Genomic DNA, 26,939 nt, shown 5'->3' on the forward strand with positions numbered 1-26,939 from the left:
TTAATTTACGGTTAAGTTATTATTTTTGTTTAGTCAAATAAAAATGCATTCAAAAAAAAATTATCTGGGGCACAAATCGAAAAATAAAAGCTGAAAAAGAAGAAATGACACAAAAAAACAATCTTAGTTCTCTTAGCCAATTTCTTAAAAAAGTTAAAGTGAAGTTGTTTTGTCAGATGAGGGGTCCAATAAAACTGTAACCGAACTTTATTTACCGGGAACATTTGCGGATAGCGATTTAAGTCGGTGCCTCGCTCCCCAGACTACACATTTTTAGGACACGAGTCCAAAATCAAGTCATTAATAGGGAGAAAAGCTCTTCTAGCTACCCCTAAAATTAGGTGGTTTAACCACATAAAGTAATACAGAGGATGTGTTCCATTACCCAGTGCATCTAAGGTAACGTTCAGTATACAAAGCCTCCTAAGGGTAAAAACATGCCCAAGATGCATGGATGAGCACGGTGTAGGTCGCGATCGCGGTCGCTAAACCTTCATTTTCTTATGAGATCGCACATACCAAGGATGAATCACCCGTTCACCCTCGCGACCTTGCATCGCGGTTTACAGCGGTGTCGATGTCAAAACAGGATACGGAAAATATCTTCGGTAAGGGTAAAAACATGCCCAAGATACATGGATTAGCGCGATGTAGGTCGAGGTTTACATCGATGACGGGCAGAACATACCGAAGATACTTTCCGTATCCTGTTTTAGCATCGACATCGCTGTAAACCGCGATGCAAGGTCGCGAGGGTAAACGGGTGACACATCCTTGGTAAGTGCAATCTCATAAGAAAATGAAGATATGTTTTGATATCCATGTAGCGACAGCGATCGCGACCTACACCGCGCTCATCCATGTATCTTCGGCATGTTTTTACCCTTATTTGTTATGTACTGCGATGGGGAGGGGCGGTGGTACAGCTTGTGGGGTCAGATAGATACGGGGTCAGGTTACGCAGTGTGACAGGTTTAATCTTCGCACATGTGGGTCTCATTTGAACACACATAATGTTCCCGAGGCTGGGGCTGTACGAGTATCTGTGTGTATGCATGTGGGATGGGGGGCGCCTGTGCTAGTTTTGCAGGCGGGCACCTTATACCCTAGCGCCGGAACTGCTGGTGATCCTTCCCCAAGTTAAAATTATATCTTTTTCTAACTTGGCTATACCGTACTGATGACGACTAAGCAGTCAGAAACACGTTGTGGTTACATTACATCATTTCATACATTTTTGTGTATTCTTTATACCATGTTGCGAGGTTTGCCAATATTTTTCCTTATCTATATCTTTACTGTGAACTCTCATTAATTAACATCCTTTTTATACAGGGTGTTTCATTGGGAAAGTAACATACGTTAACTGTAGAAAGAGGACACCTAGGCGGTCTCAAAAATACCATACTTAATGGGTATTACTTCATTAATAACAAAGATACTGGGTGTTTTATCTATTTTGCCATTTTCTTAATTGGTTCATAACTTTTTAACCACATTGTATATGCATTTTATATTTGGCACGCAAATAGCATTTAAGGCGTACAATAAAATAATTTATTTACAAAAAACCAATACAGAAGTAAAAACTTCGACATGTATTCTGGTATAAAATCGTTTATTTAAAACTATAAAATGTCATGGATTTCAAAACGTTTTCGTTCTAAACAGAACATCTTCAGTGCCTAGAATGAAGTATTTCCACGTTAGTTTAAAGCAAAAAGTTAAAACTGTGACTGCTAAAATGAAAAAAGTGGTAATACTTACATCCTGCCGAGTATTTTGAAACTAGCACACTGTAAATAGTGTTAACATCATCGTATATGGTTTACATAATGTAATATATTAAAATGTTATGACTACAAGTCGATGTTGATAGATAAAGTGGAACACATGCTAAAAGGGTGCCATGGTTCCCTGCTCGAAGATGCTAGGTACTTGCCAATTCAATGGGCACAGACCAACTGAGAAATTAGGAAGTGGATATACAATTTGACAAGGGTGACATGATATAACAAGATAAAGCCAATTTTTGGTTAAAGTTTCATTTGATTTTGGATTTTTTAATAAAATGCAAAGGTATGTCTGCAAAAATAATTTAAATTATTTGAATAATAAAATCTACTGTAAAGTTTAAATTAGCAACTCTCTATTCCAGAATATCTTATAGATTCATTAAATTTAATGCAGATATATTTCATGGTTTAAGTTGTGACGTCATCGGATGTGAAATGACGAGATGAAAGTTGAGTTTTGTTGAAACAAGGAAATACACTAGATAATAAAAGATAATTAGACGTGCGTGGAAAAACAAAGCTAAACAAACCAAAAAAACCAGAATCTCAGAGTATTTTTATGTGATGTACTGTTGGTTGCCTAACAAGGCAAGCAGGCAACAGGTTGAAGGTAAACGATAGAATATTGCGAGAAAACAGTATATATACAAAAGGTGGCTATTTATTGTGTTAAATTTATTATTATACTATTACAATGAATAATTATGTCTGTTAACCTTTCAGTGCTAACGTAAAGTATTTTGACATAAGTGCTAACGTCCGTCTCTGGGACCGTATGTTTATACATGCTCTAGTGCTGTAAATTTTACAAATTTTTAAAATTTAATTACTTCAAGGGTCTTATTAAATACTTTTTTATTTAAAATAAATGCAGTTTTATTTAAAAATTATAGTTATAAAAATTTATTTTGTCAAAAATAATTTCTTAACAAAAACAAGCAACCTGAAATCTTAATATAAACAAAAAATTTGCTGAGTTGTTTTTAAACTAAAGATGAAATTATCCACTTATAATAACCATACTTAAGCAATTCTAATAATACGAAGTAACTTTAAACTTAAAAAAGTCAATATTTTTCTGAACATTCCACACATATACCCTTTATGTGTTCTAAGCACATACATTTTTATTACACGAGTAACAACTGTACTTTGTTTTTCGACTTTTCGTAGTTCATTTCTATTTCTAAAAAGTAAAAAAATAATATTTTATTCCCTAAAAATACAACACTAAAAGTTACAATCCTTACCTCTAGTACAGCCGCAAAAGCTAACATCCGTCTCTGAGACCGAAATCTTGTGTAACGAACGAACTATGTATCTACGTTCAACAATATTTTAATACTGACAACGGTTAGGTAAAATATGAAGCTATTGAATGACCTAGCCCGAATATCGGAATAGATTGTTAATAATCGGTATGAATAGGTTAGCTCCGTCTATGAGACCATGCGTTAGCACTGAAAGGTTAAAAGTTGGAAAATAATTGTTAACAAAATTAAATAACTAAAGATTACTGTTAGTGAGGTAGATATATGTGTGAAGGATATGATTGTATATAATATTGTGGAATGAATAAAAGTATGTAATAATATAATAAAATTAAACTATGTGACATAAAGTCTAATTCATCTTTATGTAGTTTTGGAAGGACTGAATGAATTGGAAGTAATGTATCTTGATAGTCTACCAACGTAGATTAGTGAATAAAATAATTAGAATGAGAGCTACCAATATAGGTCAAATTGTGGGTTGGTGTCAGTATGTAAAGAAGAATCTAAATTGAATAAGTATATGAAATAGAGAAGTAGGAGATTGATTTCTATTGGTGATAGTGGAGTGAACAGACTGAATTAATGAAATATATTTAAGTGCAGAACTTTATGAACGTATGTGATTGCAACTGAAATCAAACAAATGTAAAATGTGAAAAAATTATTTTAAATTGGGATAAATGGATATTGGAAGTTGCCTGATATGAATGGGAATGAAAAGATAGATGAAAAAAAGAGAATAGTGAATTCATTAAAACTTAAATGTTATAGTCTGAAAGAAGTTTGACTGAATGGGTCGTAATGGATGTAGGTGTGCAGTATCCTATTATTAAGTAAAGTCTAAGGATCCAAAAAGAAAGAAGTGACGGAATGTTACTAAGTAACGAAAGTGATATATATGACAGACCAGAGAGATTGGCTGTATGGTGTTTTTTATTGTAAACGGAGATGAGAGAAAATGAGTAAGTAACATAACAGGCAACAGGATAAAATGAGTGTAAAGAACATTCCAAAGGGACAATAAACCAGACAGATTTAAGGATTAATAATAATAAGGGCCATTTAAATAAATTATGAAAGAAATGGTGAGATGAGATATAGAGGACCTGAAAAAAGACAGAGACACGGGGTCAAACCAGAAATGACTAGGAATGGAGAAAAATATGAAGGATAGGAAAATAGAAGAATCAAAACTGTGTTAGGGATGGGATAGTGGGGGAGGCAGTAATGAAGTTGAAAAGAAGATGCAAGTTGAGATATGTGTTAATGGGTGATTAGTATGGAAAGAGAAAATTGTTAGAAACTAGTGGGGTAGTGGAAAAAGTGGGGGAGGGGGAAAAATGGAGAATAGGAGCAAAGGGGAAGGGGGTGAGGGGAATAATGAGATAAAACTAGGGTTGGATTAAGGGAATAGTTGTCCATGGATAGGAGTAAAAGGACGATTTAAAGTTGTTTGACGATTAACGCAATTGGGGCTGGTCCTCATGTCTCTGGAAATCTCAAGGTCCTCGTACAAATCCAGGGGTAGATTGTTTCTGTCTTGGATGTTATGGATTAATTTAACACCATCAGGGATGTTAAGATGATGATTATTAACTTTTAAATGATGGGAAAAGGCTGATGTAGTGTCTCTTTTAGAATGTTCAGCAGATCTGGTTGAGAGTGATCTGTAAGTCCTGCCGATGTAAGAGGCATCACAATCAGAACAAGTCAGTCTATAAACACCACTACGGTTCATATAGTGTATTGTATCCTTAGTATTTGTCAAAAAGTGGCCAACTTTGAAAGAAATATGTATGTTCTCAGAAGAGTTAGATACAATACGTTTAATCTTTTCAGATAGATTGGGGTCATGATATGGTAGTGACCTGTAAATAGCAGAAGAGGAAGATGACTGATGGAAAGCAGAATTTTGAAGCAATCTAGATTCTCCTTTACGGATGAGTTTATCTATTATAGAGGGATCGTAACCATTGTTGACTGCTATTTGTTTTATAATGTTGAGTTCTTTGTTGAATGAATCTGTTGACATAGGTATAGAGAAAAGTCTGTGTATGAAGCTTCTAAAAGCTGCTAGTTTGTGTGATAGAGGACGATTAGAAGAAAAATGAATTACATGGTCAGCTTGGGTGGGTTTACGAAAGATACCAAAGTTGAATTGGTTGTTAAGTCTGGTAATAGATAAATCAAGGAAATTAATGGCCTGAGAAAATTCTAGTTCCATGGTAAATTTGATATTTGGGTGAATTAGTTTAATTTTAAGAAGTAGTTGTTGAGCTGAGTCATGATGTCCAGCAATGAAGACCAAACAATCATCTACGTAACGGAACCAATGTAAAATTTCTGGATTTTTCATAATGTGATTGGACTCTAAATGATCCATAAAGACATCAGCTAGGAATGGGGATAAGCAACTGCCCATTGCTAAACCATCTGGTTATTTATAGGATTTGTTGTTAAATTGAAAGAAATCTTGAGATAGACATAATTCAAGGATATCTAGTATCGGTGAAATGACATTGGGCTGAAAAGACTTGTTGACTAAGAGTGATTTTACCAGACTTAAAGTTTCGATTTTGGGCACTGAAGTAAATAGGTTGCTTATATCAAAAGAAAGCATAGTTATGTCTGGATTGAGATTAATGAGTTGAAGTTTATCAACAAATTGGTATGAATTTGTTACAGTAAAACGGGGTGTGAAATTGATTAAATTTTTTAAGGTATTGAGTATGAATTTTGATAAAATAGAAACTGGAGTGTTAATGAAACTGACGACAGGACGTATAGGAATTCCAACTTTATGGATCTTGGGTAAACCGTACAACCTCGGAATAAGAGGGTTACCAGGAAGTTTGTTGTAAGGGGCCTCATAATTGGATAAAAATTCGGAGTGTTTTTTGATGTTATCTTTCAATTTACTTATGAATCTCTTGGAAGGATCAGTTGGTAAAATAATGAAGTGGTTGTCATCTAGAAAATATGAAACTTTATTGTTGTAAGTATCACGTTCTAGAATAACCAAACAATTACCTTTATCAGCTTTGAAAAAAATTAGGTTGTGATCAGCAATTTTATGTTTAATTGATCTAAGAGTTTTGAGATGAGATTGAGCTCGTTTGAATGATAGATTATCAATGAAAGAAGAGTTATGGGAAGAAGAAGAATTTGAAGATGAAGAAATCTTATTTTTATATTTATTGATGTAACGGTAACAGGAATTTCTAGTTGACGTTCTTTGTGAAAGAGATGATGAAAGGTTTGGATTACTATATCTGCCTCAATAGATAGACTCTCAAGATCGTGTAAAGATAAATCTTAAGAACGGAGTATTTGAGACCATAGTTTAATAATTTAATTTCATCTGTTGAAAAGCTGATATCGGTAAGGTTCTTTATTCTAGGGTGGAATTGAAAATCTGAAATTTTTTATTGTTATTTCTATCCTGAGAGGCTTGATCATATACAGTTTAGTCTGTATAAGCTTGTTATGTACTCTATTGAATATAATTGTGTTAGAAGCATCTACCTTGTCATGCATATCTGTTAAAAAATTATTGAAGTTAATGAATCCAATAATATCGAGCAAAGAATCATACATTACCTTAAGCTTACAATTGATGTAATTAAGTTTGCTATAATGTGAACATATCTCTTTTTTCATAAGTTTTATCTGTAGTGAAGTCCTGTGTATACCCACTTCCTAATTTCTCAGTTGGTCTGTGCCCATTGAATTGGCAAGTACCTAGCATCTTCGAGCAGGGAACCATGGCACCCTTTTAGCATGTGTTCCACTTTATCTATCAACATCGACTTGTAGTCATAACATTTTAATATATTACATTATGTAAACCATATACGATGATGTTAACACTATTTACAGTGTGCTAGTTTCAAAATACTCGGCAGGATGTAAGTATTCCCACTTTTTTCATTTTAACAGTCACAGTTTTAACCTTTTGCTTTAAACTAACGTGGAAATACTTCATTCTAGGCACTGAAGATGATCTGTTTAGAACGAAAACGTTTTGCAATCCATGACATTTTATAGTTTTAAATAAACGATTTTATACCAGAATACATCTCGAAGTTTTTACTTCTGTATTGGTTTTTTAAACTATGGTATACAGCCAACTATTGGGATTTTCCCATTGATTTTTTAATTTATTTACAATTGTAAAACATCCAGGTCCGGATTAAAAAATATTGGAAAAATATTCCGACCCCAAAACAACACCCAGTACATTAAATTTTTTTAAAATAGATTTTTCAGTTGAAAAGAGGATAAAAAACTAAATTCAGTGGTATACTTTGAATTTTCGGCAAAATGATTTTTCTGGTGAAATTTTGAATTTGAATTCTGAAATTAAGTGAAATGCGAGAGCTCCAGGTAGAAAAAAATTTAAATACAGCTTACAACTTGTCAACCACACTGTATATTGATTTTATTTTTAAAACGCGAATATTCTTTTGGGTGACCAGTCAATTAATTTATTTACAATTATACAAAATCCAGGTCTGGATTAAAAAATATTGTGTAAATGTTCCGACCCAAAAAAACACCTTGCATATTAAATTTTTTATAGTGGATTTTGCATTTGAAAAGAGGATGAAAAACAAAATTAGTGGTATACTTTGAATTTTCGGCAAAATTATTTTTCTGGTAAAATTTTTAATTTGAATTCTGAAATTATGTGAATTGCGAAGCTCAAAGTAAAATAAATTAAAATATGACTTAATTTTAATTAATACCATTATTTAATCTAAATTGGTAAAATATTAACATTTGCACACATAACAATAACTTTTGATGACCACTCTGTGGCTCAATGGTAAGAGCGCCTACCTTTGGATCGGAAAGTCCGAATGGTCGTGAGTTCGAATCTCACCAGGGTCAGAAATTTTTGTTTATTACTTATAAATTAATAAATGAAAATAGTTTCTCTCCTTGTGAGATCGGTACTCACCGGAGGGACCGCAGATGTTCGGATACAATTAGCGTCTCTTTGCAAAGACAATGACGTTGCCTTTGCAAAGTAACAAGACACTTAGTCACCACACACAGTACACATGACACTAGGTATCTAACTACAAAAATTTACCGTACCTACGTATAAAAAAAAATAATTTTTGATGCTAATTTTGAATAAGTAGTTTAGTTTTGAATAGTTATTATGCTGCAAATTTGCGCTGTTTTGTCATAATTTTTAGCTATTTTGTTGATTAAAGTGATGTATTCTTTATTGTGACTCTTTATTATTTATTCATTATTTAAAGATGCATATTCGCCAAAATCAGTGCAGTTGACCCACTATATGGTAAACATCAGCCATTGTTTGTTGAGTACTAATACCTCAAAAATAGTGAATTGGCATCGTTTAAAAATAGTGAAAGTGGTCCAGCAAGAACATTACACTATCCACTAGCTGGGTAAGTGTTTGCCAAATTCAAAGTGTCCAAATAGACTATTAATTAGAATTAGAATTACACAAAGACTATATAGACTTTTTATCAGCAATTTATTTTCAAATGTTTTTATTTTATTATTCTTGGGTGCGACTCAATTGCACTAGACAAGAAATATTAATCATCCATTTATAAAAATGTTTTTGGCTGGAAATGGGAACGGATCCGGTCCAGTCAACAATATATATAATGCACAAATGAATCAACCCTCAAATACAATGATACCAATGCAACCAAATCATCAATATATGCAACAACACAACTCTGTATCAGCAGACATGATGCACTATTATCAAAATCAATTCCCACCTCTTCCAAATATGTACACTCATCCATCTAATTTCCAAAATTTATCCTTACCTCAAATGAGCCAAAACTCAGTTCCTCCGCAGCCAGAGATACACTCAAAAACTTTCGAAGAAGGAATAGATTATTCCCTACCGTCCTCATCAAGTGACGATGAAAACATGGAAAGTGATGCAAATGCTTGTCCGTGGCAACAACTAAAAGAGTCGAGATCAAAAAGAAAACGTAGAAAAATAGCAGAAACTACTGAGCAAGGTGCTTCAGTAAGCACATCTAATATGTTTCAAACTCTCTCAGAAGAAAACGCAGATACAAACCAAATCCATACCAGTAAAGGAAACGATGACAACCCAAACGAAAGATCCCAAGCCGCCCCCTATTTATGTTTACGGAGTAATAGACTACAAAGCAATGACTGACTCTATAGCGCAAGTTACTGAAGATGAAACATATTATACTACCACTCTTCCTGAAAATGTTGTTAAAATAAATGCTAAAACACCTGATTCTTATAGAAAAATTATAAATTACATGAGAGAAGAAAAAATAGTACACCATAGCTATCAACTCAAACAAGAAAGAGCATATAGAGTCGTCCTAAGAGGTTTACACCACTCTATACCCTTAGAGCAAATAAAATCTGAATTATTAAGGCAAGGCCACACAGTCAGAAATGTTTTAAACATCCGGCACAGAGTAACAAAAGAGCCCCTACCATTATTTTTCGTCGATTTGGAACCAAATAACAACAATAATAAAGTTTTTAATGTGGAATTTATATACAATACCAGAATTAGAGTAGAAGCTCCGAAACACAAGAACACCATTGTGCAATGCACTCGATGTCAGGCATACGGACACTCTAAGTCATACTGTTATAAACCTTATAAATGTGTTAAATGTGGAGGATCACACGACACCAAAAGTTGCACAAAGCCGAAAGACACACCTGCAACATGTACTCTTTGCAAGGGCAACCACCCAGCGAACTATAAAGGCTGCACTGTTTATCGAGACTTATTAAAAGCAAAGAACAGGAATAACGACACAACTGGACCTAGAAACACACAAGGATACATAAATCCCAATCCAGCACTGCACCAAATGACTCAACAATATGCGCAAAATGGAATGAATTATGCTCAAGTAACCTCAGGAAACATCAACAGACCAAATAATGGTGAAGATTTAACACACATGATGTCAAGCTTCTTAAATGAATTCAAAAATCTATTTAATCAAATTCTGAACCAAAATAGCATGATCTTGAACATGCTAACAGCAGTCATTAGTAAAATAACGAATTAATGGCTCCATCAATTAGAATAGCCGCCTGGAACGCCAACGGGCTACCAAACCATGTACAGGAAATCACAGCATTTTTAAAAGTAAATAAATTAGATGTTCTTCTCATCTCAGAATCACACTCAACCGAAAGAACAGTAGTAAAAATCCCTTTATACACAACGTACCTTACTCATCATCCTGACGGAACTGCTCACGCAGGAACAGCAATTATTATTAAATCTTCTATTAAACACTATTTGCTACAAAATTACGCCACACCTAAAATACAAGGAACCATACTAAAAATAGAAACATTTACATGGCCACTTGCCATTGCAGCAATTTACTGTCCTCCTAGACACTCCATATCAATTGAAGAATACGAGACCTTTTTTCAAGAACTAGGACCCCGATTTATAGCAGCTGGAGACTGGAACGCCAAACACACCGTATGGGGATCGAGGCTTATAACACCAAAGGGTAGAAATTTATTGGCGTGCTCGCAGAGAAATAATTTAAACTTCCTTTCGACAGGTCAGCCAACGTATTGGCCGACCGATCAAAACAGGATTCCTGACCTGCTAGACTTTGCCGTTATCAAAGGTATCTCAAATGTACATTACAAAATAGAACCCAGTCTTGATTTAAGTTCAGATCACACCGCAATAATCATAACACTAAGTACAACTGTAATTTGGAAGGAACCTGTGGCAAAACTCTGCAATAAAAGAACCAACTGGGAACAATTTCAAGCTATTATTAACACAAATATAAACTTAAAACATCGAATTAAAGAACCCCATGAAATAGAAAAAGCAGTGCAACATTTAACAGAAGTAATACAAGATGCTGCATGGAAGTCAACTCCAGATGATAAAAAAATTACCACCCATGATCATAACATTCCTTTACAAATTAAAGAAATTTTAAATGAAAAAAGAAGAGCTAGAGCCAAGTGGCAGCGGTCAAGGAATCCCCGGGATAAAACACAATTAAATCGGTTGACACATCAACTGCGTACAGCTTTAATCCAGGCCCGTAATGAGACTTTTAAATATTACATCTCCAACCTAACACCTAATGACCATTCATTATGGCAAGCGACCAAAAAATTCAAGGGACCAATAACATCTATTCCACCAATTAGAAATTCGGATCTAAGCTGGGCAAAAACTGATGAAGAAAAATCAAACACATTAGCACAACACCTCGCCCAGGTATTTAGTCTACATACAGAAGTCAATGCTGAAGATGAAGAAGTATACACATTTCTCGACGCTCCTTGTCAATTATCACTACCACTGAAACCATGTACACCAACAGAGATCTGGAAGGCGATAAATAAAATAAACCCTCATAAGGCTCCAGGTTATGACTTAATTAATGGTGATGTACTAAAGCATTTGCCTAGAAAAGCGATAGTCCTGCTAACTATTGTATATAACAGCATGATAAGACTGTGTCACTTTCTTATTCAATGGAAATACGCACAAATAATTATGATTGCGAAACCGGGCAAACCGCCTACAGAACCCTCCTCCTATCGTCCTATAAGCCTTCTACCAATAATGTCAAAAATTTTTGAAAGACTTCTGTTAGTCCGAATCCTCGAAAGAATAAACATAAATAACATAATACCTGACCATCAATTTGGCTTTCGACAGAACTACTCAACAATACAGCAGTGCCATAGGATTGTAAATTATATAAAAGAAACTTTAGAGGGAAAGAAAATGTGTGCGGCAGTATTCCTTGATGTAGAAAAAGCATTTGATAAGGTGTGGCATAAAGGCCTGTTGTATAAAGTGAAAAAGAATATGCCTAATGAAATATACCTGATATTAAAATCATATCTGAACGAGCGATTTTTCCAAATCAAAGTAAATACCTCACTTTCCAAATATCATCCTATACAATCCGGAGTACCTCAAGGTAGTGTCCTCGGTCCCTTCCTTTATCTCCTTTACACTGCTGATATACCTGCTGATGATGACATTACTATGGCCACATTTGCCGACGATACAGGAATCCTTACATCAGACGATAACCCAGATAGAGCTTCTAACAAACTGCAAAACTATTTAAGTTCACTTCAAACATGGTTAACAAAATGGAAGATTAAAGTAAACGGTAAAAAGTCTTCACAAATTACGTTCAAAACAAGAAGGATCGACTGTCCACAGGTTCATATTAACAACATTCCTATCCCCTTAAAATCAGATGTCAAGTACCTGGGACTCCATTTAGACCGAAAGCTGACATGGAAGAACCATATCAAAACCAAGAAAGCTCAACTAAATTTAAAAGTCAGACAAATGTATTGGCTGCTAGGTAAAAGATCCCAGTTGTCATTAGAAAACAAAGTATTATTATACAAAATTATACTATAGCCGATATGGAGTTATGGTATAGAGTTATGGGGCTGCAGCAAACCGAGCAACATTAAAATACTGCAAACTTTTCAATCAAAGACGCTGCGCATGATAGCGAATGCACCATGGTACGTCTCCAATATAACTATCCATAATGACCTTGGGATACCATTCATCGAAGATGTTATTAGACTACAGGCAACCAAAGCCCAAGAAAGAAATTTCGCCCATGAAAGTCAAACTATTCAACAACTCTACCAGCCGCCACTTGTGGGAAGAAGACTGAAAAGGACATGGCCAGAGGACCTAACTGATTAGGTGTATTGGAGAACCATCGATGGATGGTGCCCAAAGCATGCCAGGATTCAAGACTTTGCTACTATTTGCTAAATACTCTGTGTTGTAATTGGAGTAGATTGTAAATTTGCAATTAATAAAATGAAAAAAAAAATATTCGCCAAAAACTATTTTTCGCACATAATAAAAAACACTAAAATATTAAGATTTTACCCATTTAGATTAAATAATGGTATTAATTAAAATTAAGCCGCATTTTAATTTTTTCTACTTAGAGCTCTCACATTTGACATAATTTCAGAATTCAAATTCAAAATTTTACCAGAAAAATCATTTTGTCGAATAAATTCAAATTATACCACTAATTTTGTTTTTCATCCTCTTTCCAAATGCAAAATCCATTTAAAAAAAATTAATATACAAGGTGTTTTTTTGGGTCTGAACATTTACACAATATTTTTTAATCCGGACCTGGATTTTGTATAATTGTAAATAAATTAATTGACTGGTAACCCAAAAGAATATTCGCGTTTTAAAAATAAAATCAATATACAGTGTGGTTGACAAGTTGTAAGCTGTATTTCAATTTTTTTCTACCTAGAGCTCTCGCATTTCACTTAATTTCAGAATTAAAATTCAAAATTTCACCAGAAAAATTTTGCCGAAAATTCAAAATATACCACTGAATTTAGTTTTTTATCCTCTCTTCAACTGAAAAATCCATTTTAAAAAAATTTAATGTACTGGGTGTTGTTTTGGGGTCGGAATATTTTTCCAATATTTTTTAATCCGGACCTGGATTTCTTACAATTGTAAATAAATTATTTTATTGTACTCCTTAAATGATATTTGCGTGCCAAATATAAAATGCATATACAGTGTGGTTAAAAAGTTATGAACCAATTAAAAAAATGGCAAAATAGATAAAACACCCAGTATCTTTGTTATTAATGAAGTAATACCCATTAAGTACGGTATTTTTGAGACCGCCTAGGTGTCCTCTTTCTACAGTTAACGTATGTTACTTTCCCAATGAAACACCCTGTATACATATATTATATTATAGTAAACTATTTTTAATGGGAAATAAGCCACAATTTTACAAAAAAAATGATTATATTAACGTTTCGAAGCCCAAATCGGGTTTCGTTGTCAAAATACAAAATACTACAAAATAAACAAAAAGGTTGTTGCTAACTAAAAAAAAAATTCTTTTAATTTATTTAGTAGTATTTTGTATTTTGACAACGAACCCCGATTTGGGCTTCGAAACGTTAATAAAATCATTTTTTTTTTTTGGTAAAATTGTGGCTTATTTCCCATTGAAAATAGTTGATTCTAAAAATGCCACAATAGTCCAGAAAGCTACTGCGCATCCGCTAGGAAAAATATTCTGATTCGGATTTTTTGCACAATTTTACTCAAAAAGGACTCCTTTTAACAAATTTGTATGTTGCCAGGACCAAAAGGTGGTCAAAAATTTTTTAAACGTTTTTTTTTTGTTTTTTTCCTAAAAATTTTTTTTGCATGGAAAAAGTTTTTTTAGATTTTTTGGATCATTTCAAACAGAAAAGGTCTTTAGTGACTTTTCTCTAAAAATGATAATTTTTGACATATAAACGATTAAAAATTGAAAAATTGCGAGATCGGCCATTTTTAACCCTCAAAAACTATGTGAAGAACTGAAAATTTGAATGTTGCCAAGGTAGGCAGATATTCTTTAAACATCGATTGATGATACCCCGAAGAGTTTTTTGCAATACATTATTCAAAACTCCTTTGTTTTTTAATTGCTAATCAAGCGTGCGCGACACTATTTTCCACCGACAGTATGGTGCAAATGAAAGGAATAAATTCGTTATTTCGTAAACCGGCGACTTTAAGGAAAAATCCCGAAACAGGTCGATTTTTATTTTTAAGTTATGATATTGTGGCATATATCGTTTACTAGTGACGTCATCCATCTAGACGTGATGACGTAATCGATGATTTTTTTTTAAATAAGAATAGGGGTCGTTTGCTAGCTCATTTGAAAGTTTCTTCAATTCTCTATTCAGTAATATAAACATTTACATAATTATTTATACAGGGTGTCCAAAAAAATTTTATTAAATTAAATTATTTGACAAAAAAAGAAGTAGAAGAACACCCTGTATAAATAATTATGTAAATGTTTACATTACTGAATAGATAATTGAAGAACCTTTCAAATGAGCTACCACACGACTCCTATTATTATTTAAAAAAACCATCGATTACGCCATCACGCCCAGACGGATGACGTCACTAGTAAACCATATATGCCATAATATCATAACTTAAAAATAAAAATCGACCTGTTTCGGGATTTTTCCTTAAAGTCGCCGGTTTACGAAATAACGAATTTATTCCTTTCATTTGCACCATACTGTCGGTGGAAAATAGTGTCGCGCACGCTTGATTAGCAATTAAAAAACAAAGGAGTTTTGAATATTGAATTGCAAAAAACTCTTCAGGATTTCATCAATCGATGTTTAAAGAATGTCTACCTATCTTGGCAACATTCAAATTCTCAGTTTTTCACATAGTTTTTGAGGGTTAAAAATAGCCGATTTCGCAATTTTTAAATTTTTAATCGCTTATATGTCAAAAACTATCATTTTTAGAGAAAAGTCACTTATAATGATCCAAAAAACCTAAAAAAACTTTTTTCCATGCAAAAAAAAAATAATTTTAGGAAAAAAAACGGTAAAAAAAATTTGACCACCTTTTGGTCCTGGCAACATGCAAATTTCTTAAAAGGAGTCCTTGTTGTGTAAGATTGTGCAAAAAATCCGAATTAGAATATTTTTCCTAGCGGATGCGCCGTGGCTTTCTGGACTACAAGGAAATAGCTTCAGAATATATTATACAGGGTGTCCCGAAAAGATTGGTCATAAATTATACCACACATTCTGGGGTTCAAAATAGTTCGATTGAACCTAACTTACCTTAGTACAAATGTGCTCATAAAAAAAGTTACAGCCCTTTGAAGTTACAAAATGAAAATCGATTGTTTTTAATATATCAAAAACTATTAGAGATTTTTTATTGAAAATGGACATGTATCATTCTTATGGCAGAAACATTTTTAAACGAAATTAGGGTGAAATTTGTGAAATTTGTTTACCCCATAAAAAAATTATGGGAATTTTGTTCCTTTAAACCCCCCAAACTTTTGTGTATGGTCCAATTAATTCATTATTGTGGTACCATTAGTTAAACACAACGTTTCTAAAACTTTTTTGCCTCCTAGTATTTTTTCGATAAGCCAGTTTTTATCGAGATGCGGCTTCTTTTTCAATATATTTACGTAAAAATTGTATGGGGGTTTTGTTCCTTTAAACCCCCCAAATGGTTGTGTACGTTCCAATTAAACTATTATTGTGGTACCATTAGTAGTTAAACACGGTGTTTTTAAAACTTTTGCCTCTTAGTCTTTTTTTATAAGTCACCTTTTATCGAGATGTAGCTTCTTTTTCAAAATGTACCTAAAAATGTAAATTATAAATAAATTTTCAGATTATTAACAGGTCTCTATAACCTCACAAATCTAAACCGTAGTAAACCTATACAAATATGTGGTGGATTCGACAAATATTCAAAATATCTCGGTAAACACTGACTTATCGAAAAAGTAATAAGAGGCAAAAAAGTTTTATAAACATTGTGTTTAACTAATGGTGCCACAATAATAATTTAATTTGCACGTACACAATAGTTTGCGGGGTTTAAGGGAACAAAACCCCATAAAATTTTTATGGGGTGCACCAATTTCACTTTAATTTTTTTAAAGATGTTGCTGCCATAAAAATGCCATATGTCCATTTTCAATAAAAAATCTCTGAGAGTTTCCAACATATGAAAAAAATCAATTTTTATTTTGTAATTTCAAAGGGCTGTAACTTTTTTTGTGTGCACTATTGTATATAAGTAAGTGAGGTTCAGTCAATCTATTTTTGACCCCAGAATCTGTGGTATAATTATTTATGACCAATCTTTTCGGGACCAATCTTTATACATATATTATAATTTCGAACATACCGTGTATACTGTATACTATGCGTGACCCGAAATTTCCAGTGTTGGGTTTATATTCCAGCATATTGACATTTCCACCGGAACAATGCAAAATATTTAATATTAGTTTCCGCCTGTTCTTGGAATTTCGCGTATTTTACGGTTCCCTAATATTCACATCTACTCCCTATACCGTATATAAACCTTCGACAGAATGTTCTCAGTTGAAAGTTAAAGGAATATTTTTGTTTAATCAAAATTATCACGAGTCAATAACTTTAAACATTTTCTAAAATTTACAAAGGTGCAGGAGTTTCTCTGCAAGTCAGAGAAAACGGGGCACCCACAAAATTTAAGGAATTTTTATTGTTTGTATACAGTGAGGGCGTTAGAGTGGGAGATTCATTTTCTCGAGAATGGGCTACTCTGGAGACAAATCTCGAAACAATTCGATTTTTATTTTTAAATTATAATTTTAGATTCCAGAAATTAGAGTCCAGAAACTCTACCGACAAACAAAGACAGGAGATTTCTCAGATAATTTTAAGACAATTGAGACTATGAGAGCAAGAGTGGGCTAACCCCAAATATTGAATAATTAATTTGCATGAACCAAGAATATATGCGCTTTTTTGAAATTTTATAAAATTAAAATATGGTGCCAAAAAGTAGTCATTGTTTACAAATCATTAACTAATAACAAAAAACTCGAAGATCGTGCAGTGTATTTGACAAAAATATAAAAATTTAATCTTTTTCGTGGATTAGACGCTTTTACATCAGATCCTCCTTAAAAATTTTGATATGAATGTGGAGTAGACCTAGAGTAGAATACAATTAAACATTATCAATGTTAAAAATATGCTTTAATAAAACAAAAAGTAACAATAATACTTAATCTTCATCGTTAATGAACTCTTCTCCTTGCTGTATAGCTGATCTTAAGAATGAATTATGATCGTAACTAGAAATTCGCAATGTATGCATTCTAACTTAACCTAACTTATCTCGAGTTACCAATTATTTTTGTTTTTCTAAAAGCAAGAGTTATGGAGGAATTTATGAAAAACTAATTGCAAGACGCCATTGTCAAAGAGCTCTAGCTCCATTGGGAAGCATTTTCGGACTAGATGAATTGGGTTAAATTGTCTTAAATTATCTGGGGAATCTCCTGTCTTCGTTTGTCGGTAGAGTTTCTAGACACCCTGTATATCATACTAGCGATGCGCGACGTCATCCATCTGGGCGTGATGACGTAATCGACAATTTTTCTAAATGAGAATAGGGTTTGTGTGATAGCTCATTCAAAAGGTTATTCAATTATCTATTCACTAATATAAACATTAACATAATTATTTATAATATTTATAATATTAACATACCTAATTACAAAATAGACATTTTTTCAAATTAAATTAATTGAGACAAAAAGAAGGATGTATGTAATTTATTTAATACAAAATACATTTTACTGCAGTCAGAAAACAGAAAAAAATGTTAATTTCAAAAATAAACATTGTTTTTCGCATGAATTAAATGTTGAAACTGCAAAGAGGCAAATGGTGGCACATTTAATATTGAATATAAGCGAAAAACTATTTTTGTTCATCAAATAAACATTTTTTCCTATTTTCTGACAACAGCAAAATGTATTTAGAATTAAATAAATTATATCCACTTTTCTTTTTCTCTCTACTAATTAAATTCAAAACAACTTTTTTGGACACACTCTATAAATCCTTATTATAATGTTTATTTAAGTAAAAAGATCATTGAATAACCTTTCGAATGAGCTATTACACGACCCCTCTTCTCATTAAAAAAATGATCGATTACGTCATCACGTCCAGATGGATGACGTCACTAGTATGGTATATATGTCAAAAAATTATAATTTAAAAATAAAAATCGACCTGTTTTGGGACTTATCCCCAGAGTCGCACATTCTCGAGAAAATGAATTTATTCAAACTCAAACGTCCGCACTGTATACTCTGCATTTTTCTTTAATTTGTTTTAAGGTAAAGCACTGTAAAAAGAATAATATACAAATTCGCAAAACATATTAAACCATAAAATTCTCAGTACTTATTATGTATTTAAAAATCAATCAAGCTCCGTGATATTGATGGTTTTAAGAACTGTGTGGACTATTGTAGTGTTCTAAAGAGCCTTTGAGATATCTTAGTGTTACAATGGCCTCCTTGCCGAGAAATTGTATTTTTTCTTAATACCGATGGAAAAATATCGAAAAGCTGTTCAGATTATTATATTACTGGAAAACGGAGCAAGCCAAAGGGAGGCGGCAAAAAAATAATTGAATGTTAGGCATTCAACTGTGCACAAAACTGACCAAGCATTTCGTGAGATCCGATCTCATCATAATCAATAGTGATTAACGACATACAATCTCTGATACACATTGCAAGAAACAGAGAGTTAATGGAAAATGTGATCGCCAACATCCATTAGTGGATTTGTATTTGAAGAAGAAGAAGATCTCATCAACAGCGGCCCGATATGGGTGCTAAAAGAAAGACAATAGTCAGAGAAGATCGCATTTTCACTCTTGTTGCATTGTTAAACGAGACGCAATTTGCTAGAGTAACTCAATGCCATATTCAGCAAGTCCGAGAACCAGTAATCAGCATTTTTACTGTTCGATGAAGGTTAAGAAAACAGGGTTTGACAGCTTGCACTCCAGCAACGAGCCCATTACTTAGCTTACTACTGCTCACAAAAGATGCAGACTTGCAATTGCCTGTATACATACATATCAATTGGATAATGGACGACTGGAAAAAGTATTGTTTGCGAATGAGTATAGAATATCAATATATGGTAAGGAGAATCGAAATAAGGTCTACATAAGGGTTGGAGAACATTATGCTGCCTGCACTAGGTCACCCTGGGTTCCTTTTCGTGGTAGCTTAGTAATGTTTTGGGCAGGTATATTTTGAGGCACACACGGATCTGGTCTTGATTGAGGATAGCGCAACAATAGCAAACATACACATAATGGATATCCTACAACGTCATAATATGCTATATGCTGAGTTTATTGGCAATGGCGTTTTGCTTCTTCTTCTTGAGGTGCCGTGAATTTCTGCGTAGGCGTCTACCGTACATTGTCTTGTCAGGTGCAATGTTAGATGAGATGTTAGATGAGGCGCTAGATGGAAAAACTTGACCAATGGGGAAAGAACTTAAGCAACTGTCCTTTGATATATTATATAGTCTAACATGAGCTGTCCTGTTGTCGCCTATGGGCTAAATATATGTATTTCACAACACTAAAATATTTGTTTACAAAATTCAAAACTGATCTTGGCTCATATTTTAAGTTAATGGCACATCATCACAAAGACTTCAAGAATGTATACTTCTCCTGCATTTGCCTACTTTTCACAATAAACAGATTAATATTAATGTCCTTACATAGTTACAAAACCTTCTTCCATGAGTTTTAATTATTTTAACTTGAGAAACATATCTTTTGTAATGTTTTATGCAGCTTCTCCACACTTTATCACTTTCCATTCATATTGTGTCCTTCAGCATTGCATTCTATGTTTTCTACTAAGACTCCAATTATCAGAACTTATATTAACAATATCTCATATTATTTCGTAGTCCAATTACGACAGCAAAACTTATTTTCTAATAATTATAAATGTATTAAAAATGGCAGGAAAAGAATCGCTATGTTCATAGAATAAGCGGCTCCATCGAATAAAAAGCATCCTCAGGTTATAATCAAGGGTAAGAATTATCTGCTCCTGTTTTAAAAAATAAATTACTAATTAAAAAACAGTATACTCAAAAACAACAAAAAAAAACAAGAAAACTGCCTACAAGCTAAGCGAAACGCTTTCTAATGACGAGAGAGAGAAACGGATAAAAAACCAATTTATGATTATAAAACGATTTAATTAGGATTCGCCGCCATCATTTAATTTATATTAATAACAAAGGAGGTAATTTATTGAAAACATTGGAAAAATATATCGCACCTTGAAAACCATAGGGCAATAACTGCAAAATCATAATATTGGGTTATGAGCATTTTAAGTTTTTGTAAACTTAATTTTATTTCCTGTAGTTCCAAAAATTAAGCTACAAACCTGATATTTGGTACAATTGTCTTTACTTTTGCATATTTTTATATGAATTAAGAAGTACATAAAATTTCCTCCAGGAAATAGGTATTTTAGCGCATACGGCCATATGGTTTTAAAAAATATATCAATTTTCGCAAATGACGCAGTAAAAATGCATATCAAATAACAGTTTTTTTCATTTAAGATTGAAGCAAGACTTTGATATTCAAAGTCTTGCATATTATAATCTGTCTGTTCGGTTTCTATTGTTGCATTGGTCACGTGTAAATCTGCATAAAACCTATGATACTGCTCTTGAATAACATTAGCTTTACATAGTGAGAGTCTACATCTTGTTTTTGAGATTGCATATTCCTGGTGGATGCTAATATGCTTTATTTAGTTCCATATTAGCCACATCCCTCGTTGTCTTTGCCTTGTATTAATGGTTCTGAACTCTGCATCGTTGAAGCTTGCCTTAACCTGAAACTTATTTTTAAATGTCTTCTCCACCTAACTCATCTTATGTCATTCCAGACGACCTGATTTCCTTCTTCGTCAATGTTATAATTGTTCACCATTTCCTTACATCGTTTTTTAAAGTCCAATATATCCGATGTACACCTTTCATTAATTTTATATAAGGTTCACCTGGTTTTTTCGCTGTTTCAACTACTGTGAACCATTGCGCAGCCACGTAAATTGGTCATCTTTTAAAGCCTTTTTTTTTGTTCCTCAATCAAAGAATGCACGTTATCTACCGTATTTTGGGAGTGACCGGTTATCAAAAATTTGTGGGTAATTTTAGGTATGTTCAATTTCTGTAATGCATATTGATAAAGATAGACAATATTATTGTACTTGTTCTTATTTTGCCCACAGTAGTTATCTGAGTATAATTTTATTTCTTTCTCCCTGGCACGGTTCCTCAGAAATTGTAACAGGAACGACGCTATTTCATTTTGAATCACGATTAGCAATTCGCTCGAACCATAGACAGAAGTGTCCTGCATTTCTGGTCAGGTAAAAAATTGTGAAATTAAATAATGTTGATAATCTCCTTTTGTAATAAAATAAAGAGACTTCGCCTGAAGGCGTCGGTAGTAATGATTGTAAATCAAAACAAGCAGTGATGCAAGTGTTGGATTTTGCAAATTTTAAGTAATTTATTTCTCTTTCCTATTGAGTTCCACTTCCTGACGGTGAGTATTATAGGCTGTTTCTAATGTCGATTTATCTAATTGTTTTCTGTTACTTTCTCACAACAAGCAAAGGTATTTTTGGGCTTAAAGAAGTCTATATTAAATTCCGTGTGAAATACGGTCATCATCGTAGCGTAATTTCCGAACATCGAACCTTTTTCTTTGCAAAATTTTAAATAATCGCGATGAATATCAGCAAAAGTTTTGTCATCGCTGACGAATTATCTGATAGTTTGTCTTCTTAAGTAGTGAGATTCCACTCTAGGAATGGACTCGATGTAAATCATTATGTTTTGTTTCACGACTTCGTTGATTCTTTTTCCATTCTTATGAGTTCCTCGCTTTCCTTTTGGGATAAACCCATCTGCAGTACTACGTTGTATATTAATTTGTTATATTCTTATCGCTTATTTCCAGTGTTGCAATGAAACCTCTATGCACCACTCTGTTTTGTTGCATGCAAAGGATTTTTCCTTATTATATCTTGCTTTTATTTTACGAGCGTGGCTTACATTTTGCACATATTGCCAGAGTTTTTGTTCCAATTTTAGAACCGTAGAGCATCAACTGCAGATAATGCCTGATGGTATTAAAAGAAGAATCGATTTTTGAAAGAAGCCATAGGGATGTATTTTTCTGGTGCGAACTTATATTTTTTTGAAGAAGCTGCTATATAGCATTAAAAAATATATTTTTTTCCTATTAGACTGCATTTAAAGGTCATTTCATGAAAAATTGCAGTTATTGCCATATGGTTTTCAAGGTGCGATATGTCGAATTAACAATGAATTTATTAAGAGGAAACAGTAGCGATCAACAGGTAGCTAAAACGCGTTCCAAGATTGCGGCTGTAGTTTTGAATATTTTTTCGAGATATTTGGCACACGTATTCGTAATATAATAAAGAATGGCGGTACAGAGCCCAATTTGAAAAATATATTTATATGTGGAAATTACTCTGTAATAAAATAAAATATTAAAAAAACGAGCCTGTACCGCCATTAAGGAAAACAAAAAAATACACTTTCTTTAAATAAACTTTTTTATCCGATGCCTAGATTTTGTGTCATTTTGGAACTACTAAAATTTTTTATTTCATTAGTAGTTCCAAAATGACACAAAATCTAGTCATCGGATTAAAAAGTTTATTTGAAGAAAGTGTATTTTTTTGTTCTTCTTAATGGCGATACAGGCTCGTTTTTTTAATATTGTATTTAATTACAGATTAATTTCCACATATTAATATATTTTTCAAATTGGGCTCTGTACCGCCATTCTTTATTATATTACGAATACGTGTGCCAAATATCTCGAAAAAATAATCGAAATTACAGCCGCAATCTTGGAACGCGTTTTGGCTACCTGTTGATCGCTACTGTATCACCTTAAGCAGAAAAATTTATTAAACTGGCTGGTAACTCCATAACCGCAAAAGAGATTACCCGGAAAGGTATAGCCGGTAAAAAAATAATAGTCTATACAGAAGACAAGCGCTATTGTAGCGTTACAAACGTCACATCTTGTTATTTTATTTTTAAATAATTATTTTACTTTATTTTCTTTAATATTTCATTAACAATTATTTTCTTTCATTTGTTTTATTAGTTTTCTTCGTTAAAAACTCGTTAGCGCCCTCTTTTATAATCCTCTTTTATTATCTTCTATTTAATATATCATTTTTCATCTAAAATCTAAATCTTCATACTGAACGTACCCCGTATATTCTTACTCTATAATATAAGTATCTGTCTTTTCATACGGAACGTGGTTGTCCACCTCCTCATACTTTGGGCTGTCATGTCAATGAGGATGACAATTAGTAATGGAGGGGAAAAATTAATAATCTTATAAAAGGCAATTACAGAGCTGCTAATAGCTATCTATTTCCAGACGTATTATTCTCTTGGGGTGAGTTTGGTATTGTATTATTTTGTAGTCTACTTTTAATGTTTTATAATGATTTTTTACCTAACCTCGACGTTACTCTCCGCGTGTATAAGTATCTTAATTTTGAATATTTTATCTATTGATATGCTTCTAATCAAATTATTTAACTATTCCGTCACAATTAATTTTATTTTGTTCCTTTGCCAATGACTACTCTTTACGATTATTTGGCGAATAGTCTAGTAAAATAAAATTACACTACATGTAAATCAAAATGTAAATTCTTACAGATTGAAACAAATTTTATATTAAAGTTTAGATGGGTACAAAAGATATTTTCAAGAAAGTATCCAAATCGTACAAGGGGAGCATTGTTTAAATAATTAAAAAGGGGTCATTTTTGCAAAAAAATACTATTTTAACTGCTGATGTCATTCAATTACTGATAAACATATAGGATTGTCTTCTGCAAAGTTGAACGGTAAATCTTCCATATAAGACGTACTAAATTAAATTTGACCCCCTATTTATTTAAATAATTATGTATAAAACTTTAAAAACAAATTTGCAAAAAATTATTTTTAGCGTTTTAAATTAGCACTATAAAATATCTTATTTTACAGGATAAGTTGCGCTATATTATCAGTATCAACTAAAAAAAAATTGGTCCAAAAACATTTAATATTTTTTGAGATATTGAATATTTTTAATAAATGTTACTATATTTTCAATTGCAAAAACGCGGTTGTTGCCAAAGAAGTATTCACCTGAAATAAATCTTATTATTTTTATTTTTATGTATATTTTCGATAAATGTATTAATAAATTCAAATTTCAATTAAACTTCGCACTAAAATGGCATTTTAAAATTATTCAAATTTGTTTATAATTTGTTTTTTTAATAACGTCGCGGGGATTAAATATTTTGAAATGCCGCGCCGTTTCGATAATTAGGTTGCAGGGAATTTTTCACTAATTAACAAATTTCTTTATCGTTTTTTCCTCTTTTTTTTTTTTCTTGGGGTTATATTACTACGGGTCCTTTTAGTGTTAAGTCTCATTAAGAATATCGAATCACTAAGTTGTAGATTCTAGACATAAAAATATTAAGATTGGTCAAAAATCACTTAAATAAAATGTGGCTACTTACTGAGTTACAGGGTGTTTTATTTAAAAATTTAAAAAATATTTTTACCAAGTAGTTTAAAACTATTTGACGTATCCTTATCATACTTGGCAGATAGTGTGACTATTACACACCCTACTAAACTGTGATTAGTAAACGTTCCTATCTAGTGCCAGAGGCGTACGACGGGGGATAGTTAATGGTTGAACCTTCCCAAATTCTACGCCACTGAGCGAATTACTATTTTAGCGAAATTTTTCGATTGTCCAATACTTCCTTTGTAAATAATATACTCCTTACTGGTAACGATTAAGTCAATAGTTTTCGAGATATTGGACGTTAAAAATGAAACGGCATAGTTATTTTGATTCATTCATTCATTCATGTTAAACTTCCAATATCTCACAAACTGATGACTTTATCGAAACCAATAGAGTTATCTACATACAAAGTATTGGAGAATTGAAAAATTTCTCTAAAATAGTAATTCACTCAGTGGCGTAGAATTTGGGATGGGCCAATCATTCACCATCCCCTGTCGTACGCCTCTGGCACTAGCTAGAAACGTTTACTAATCACAATTTAGTAGGGTGTATTATAGCCACACTATCTGCCAAGTATGACAAGGATACGTCAAATAGTTTTAAAGTACTTGGTAAAAATAATTTTTAAATTTTTAAATAAAACACCCTGTAACTCAGTAAGTAGCCACATTTTATTTAAGTGATTTTTGACCAACTTTAATATTTTGAGGTCTAGAATCTACAACTCAGAAATTCGACATTCTTAATAAAATTTAACCCTAAAAGGGTCTGTAGTAATATAACTCCAAGAAAAAAAAAAGAAGAAAAAACGACAAAAAAATTTTGTTAATTAGTAAAAAATTCCCAGGAACCCAATTATTGAAACGGTATTTCAAAATACTTAATCCCCGCGACGTTATTAAAAAAATAAAATTATAAACAAATTTGAATAATTTTCAAATGCCATTTTAGGGGGGAGTTTAATTTAAATTTGAATTTATCAATACATTTATCGAAAATATACATAAAAATAAAAATAATGAGACCTTAAGCAGGTGAATATTTCTTTGATATAGTAACATTTAATAAACAAATTCAATATCTCAAAAAATATTAAATATTTTTCGACCAATTTTTTTTGCTTAATACTGGTAACGTAGCGCAACTTAGTCTGTAAAATAAGATATTTTATAGTGCTTATTTAAAACGCTTAAAATAATTTTTTGCAAATTTGTTTTTAAAGTTTTATATACAATTATTTAAATAAATAGGGGGTCAAATTTAATTTAGTAAGTCTTATGTGAAAGATTTACCCTTCAACTTTGTAGAAAAAAATCCCATAGACCTTCATTAATAAGTGAATGATCTCAGCAGTTAAAAAAGTATTTTTTTGCAAAAATGACCACTTTTTAATTATTTAAACAATGATCCCCTTGTATGATTTGGATACTTTCTTGAAAATATCTTTTTCACCCACCTAAACTTTGATATAAAATTTGTTTTAACCTGTACGAATTTACATTTTGACTTTTTTTTATTTTATTAGGCTAGAAGGCTCATTTTGGGTTTTCTTCTTGATGTTTGATATGTGTTTTTATCGGTTCTACCCCAAAATCCCGACAGCCACAATCCCGACGGCCAAAATCCCGACACGCCAGAATCCCGACAGGCCAAAATCCCGACAGGCCAGAATCCCGACAGGTTTGATAAGTTTCTTTTTAACATATAATTACACTTAGTTCTTGTTTTTTGTTTATGGCCATCTGTTTT

This window comes from Diabrotica virgifera, chromosome 4 (genome assembly GCF_917563875.1).
Source record: "Diabrotica virgifera virgifera chromosome 4, PGI_DIABVI_V3a".
Taxonomy (NCBI): Eukaryota; Metazoa; Arthropoda; class Insecta; order Coleoptera; family Chrysomelidae; genus Diabrotica; species Diabrotica virgifera.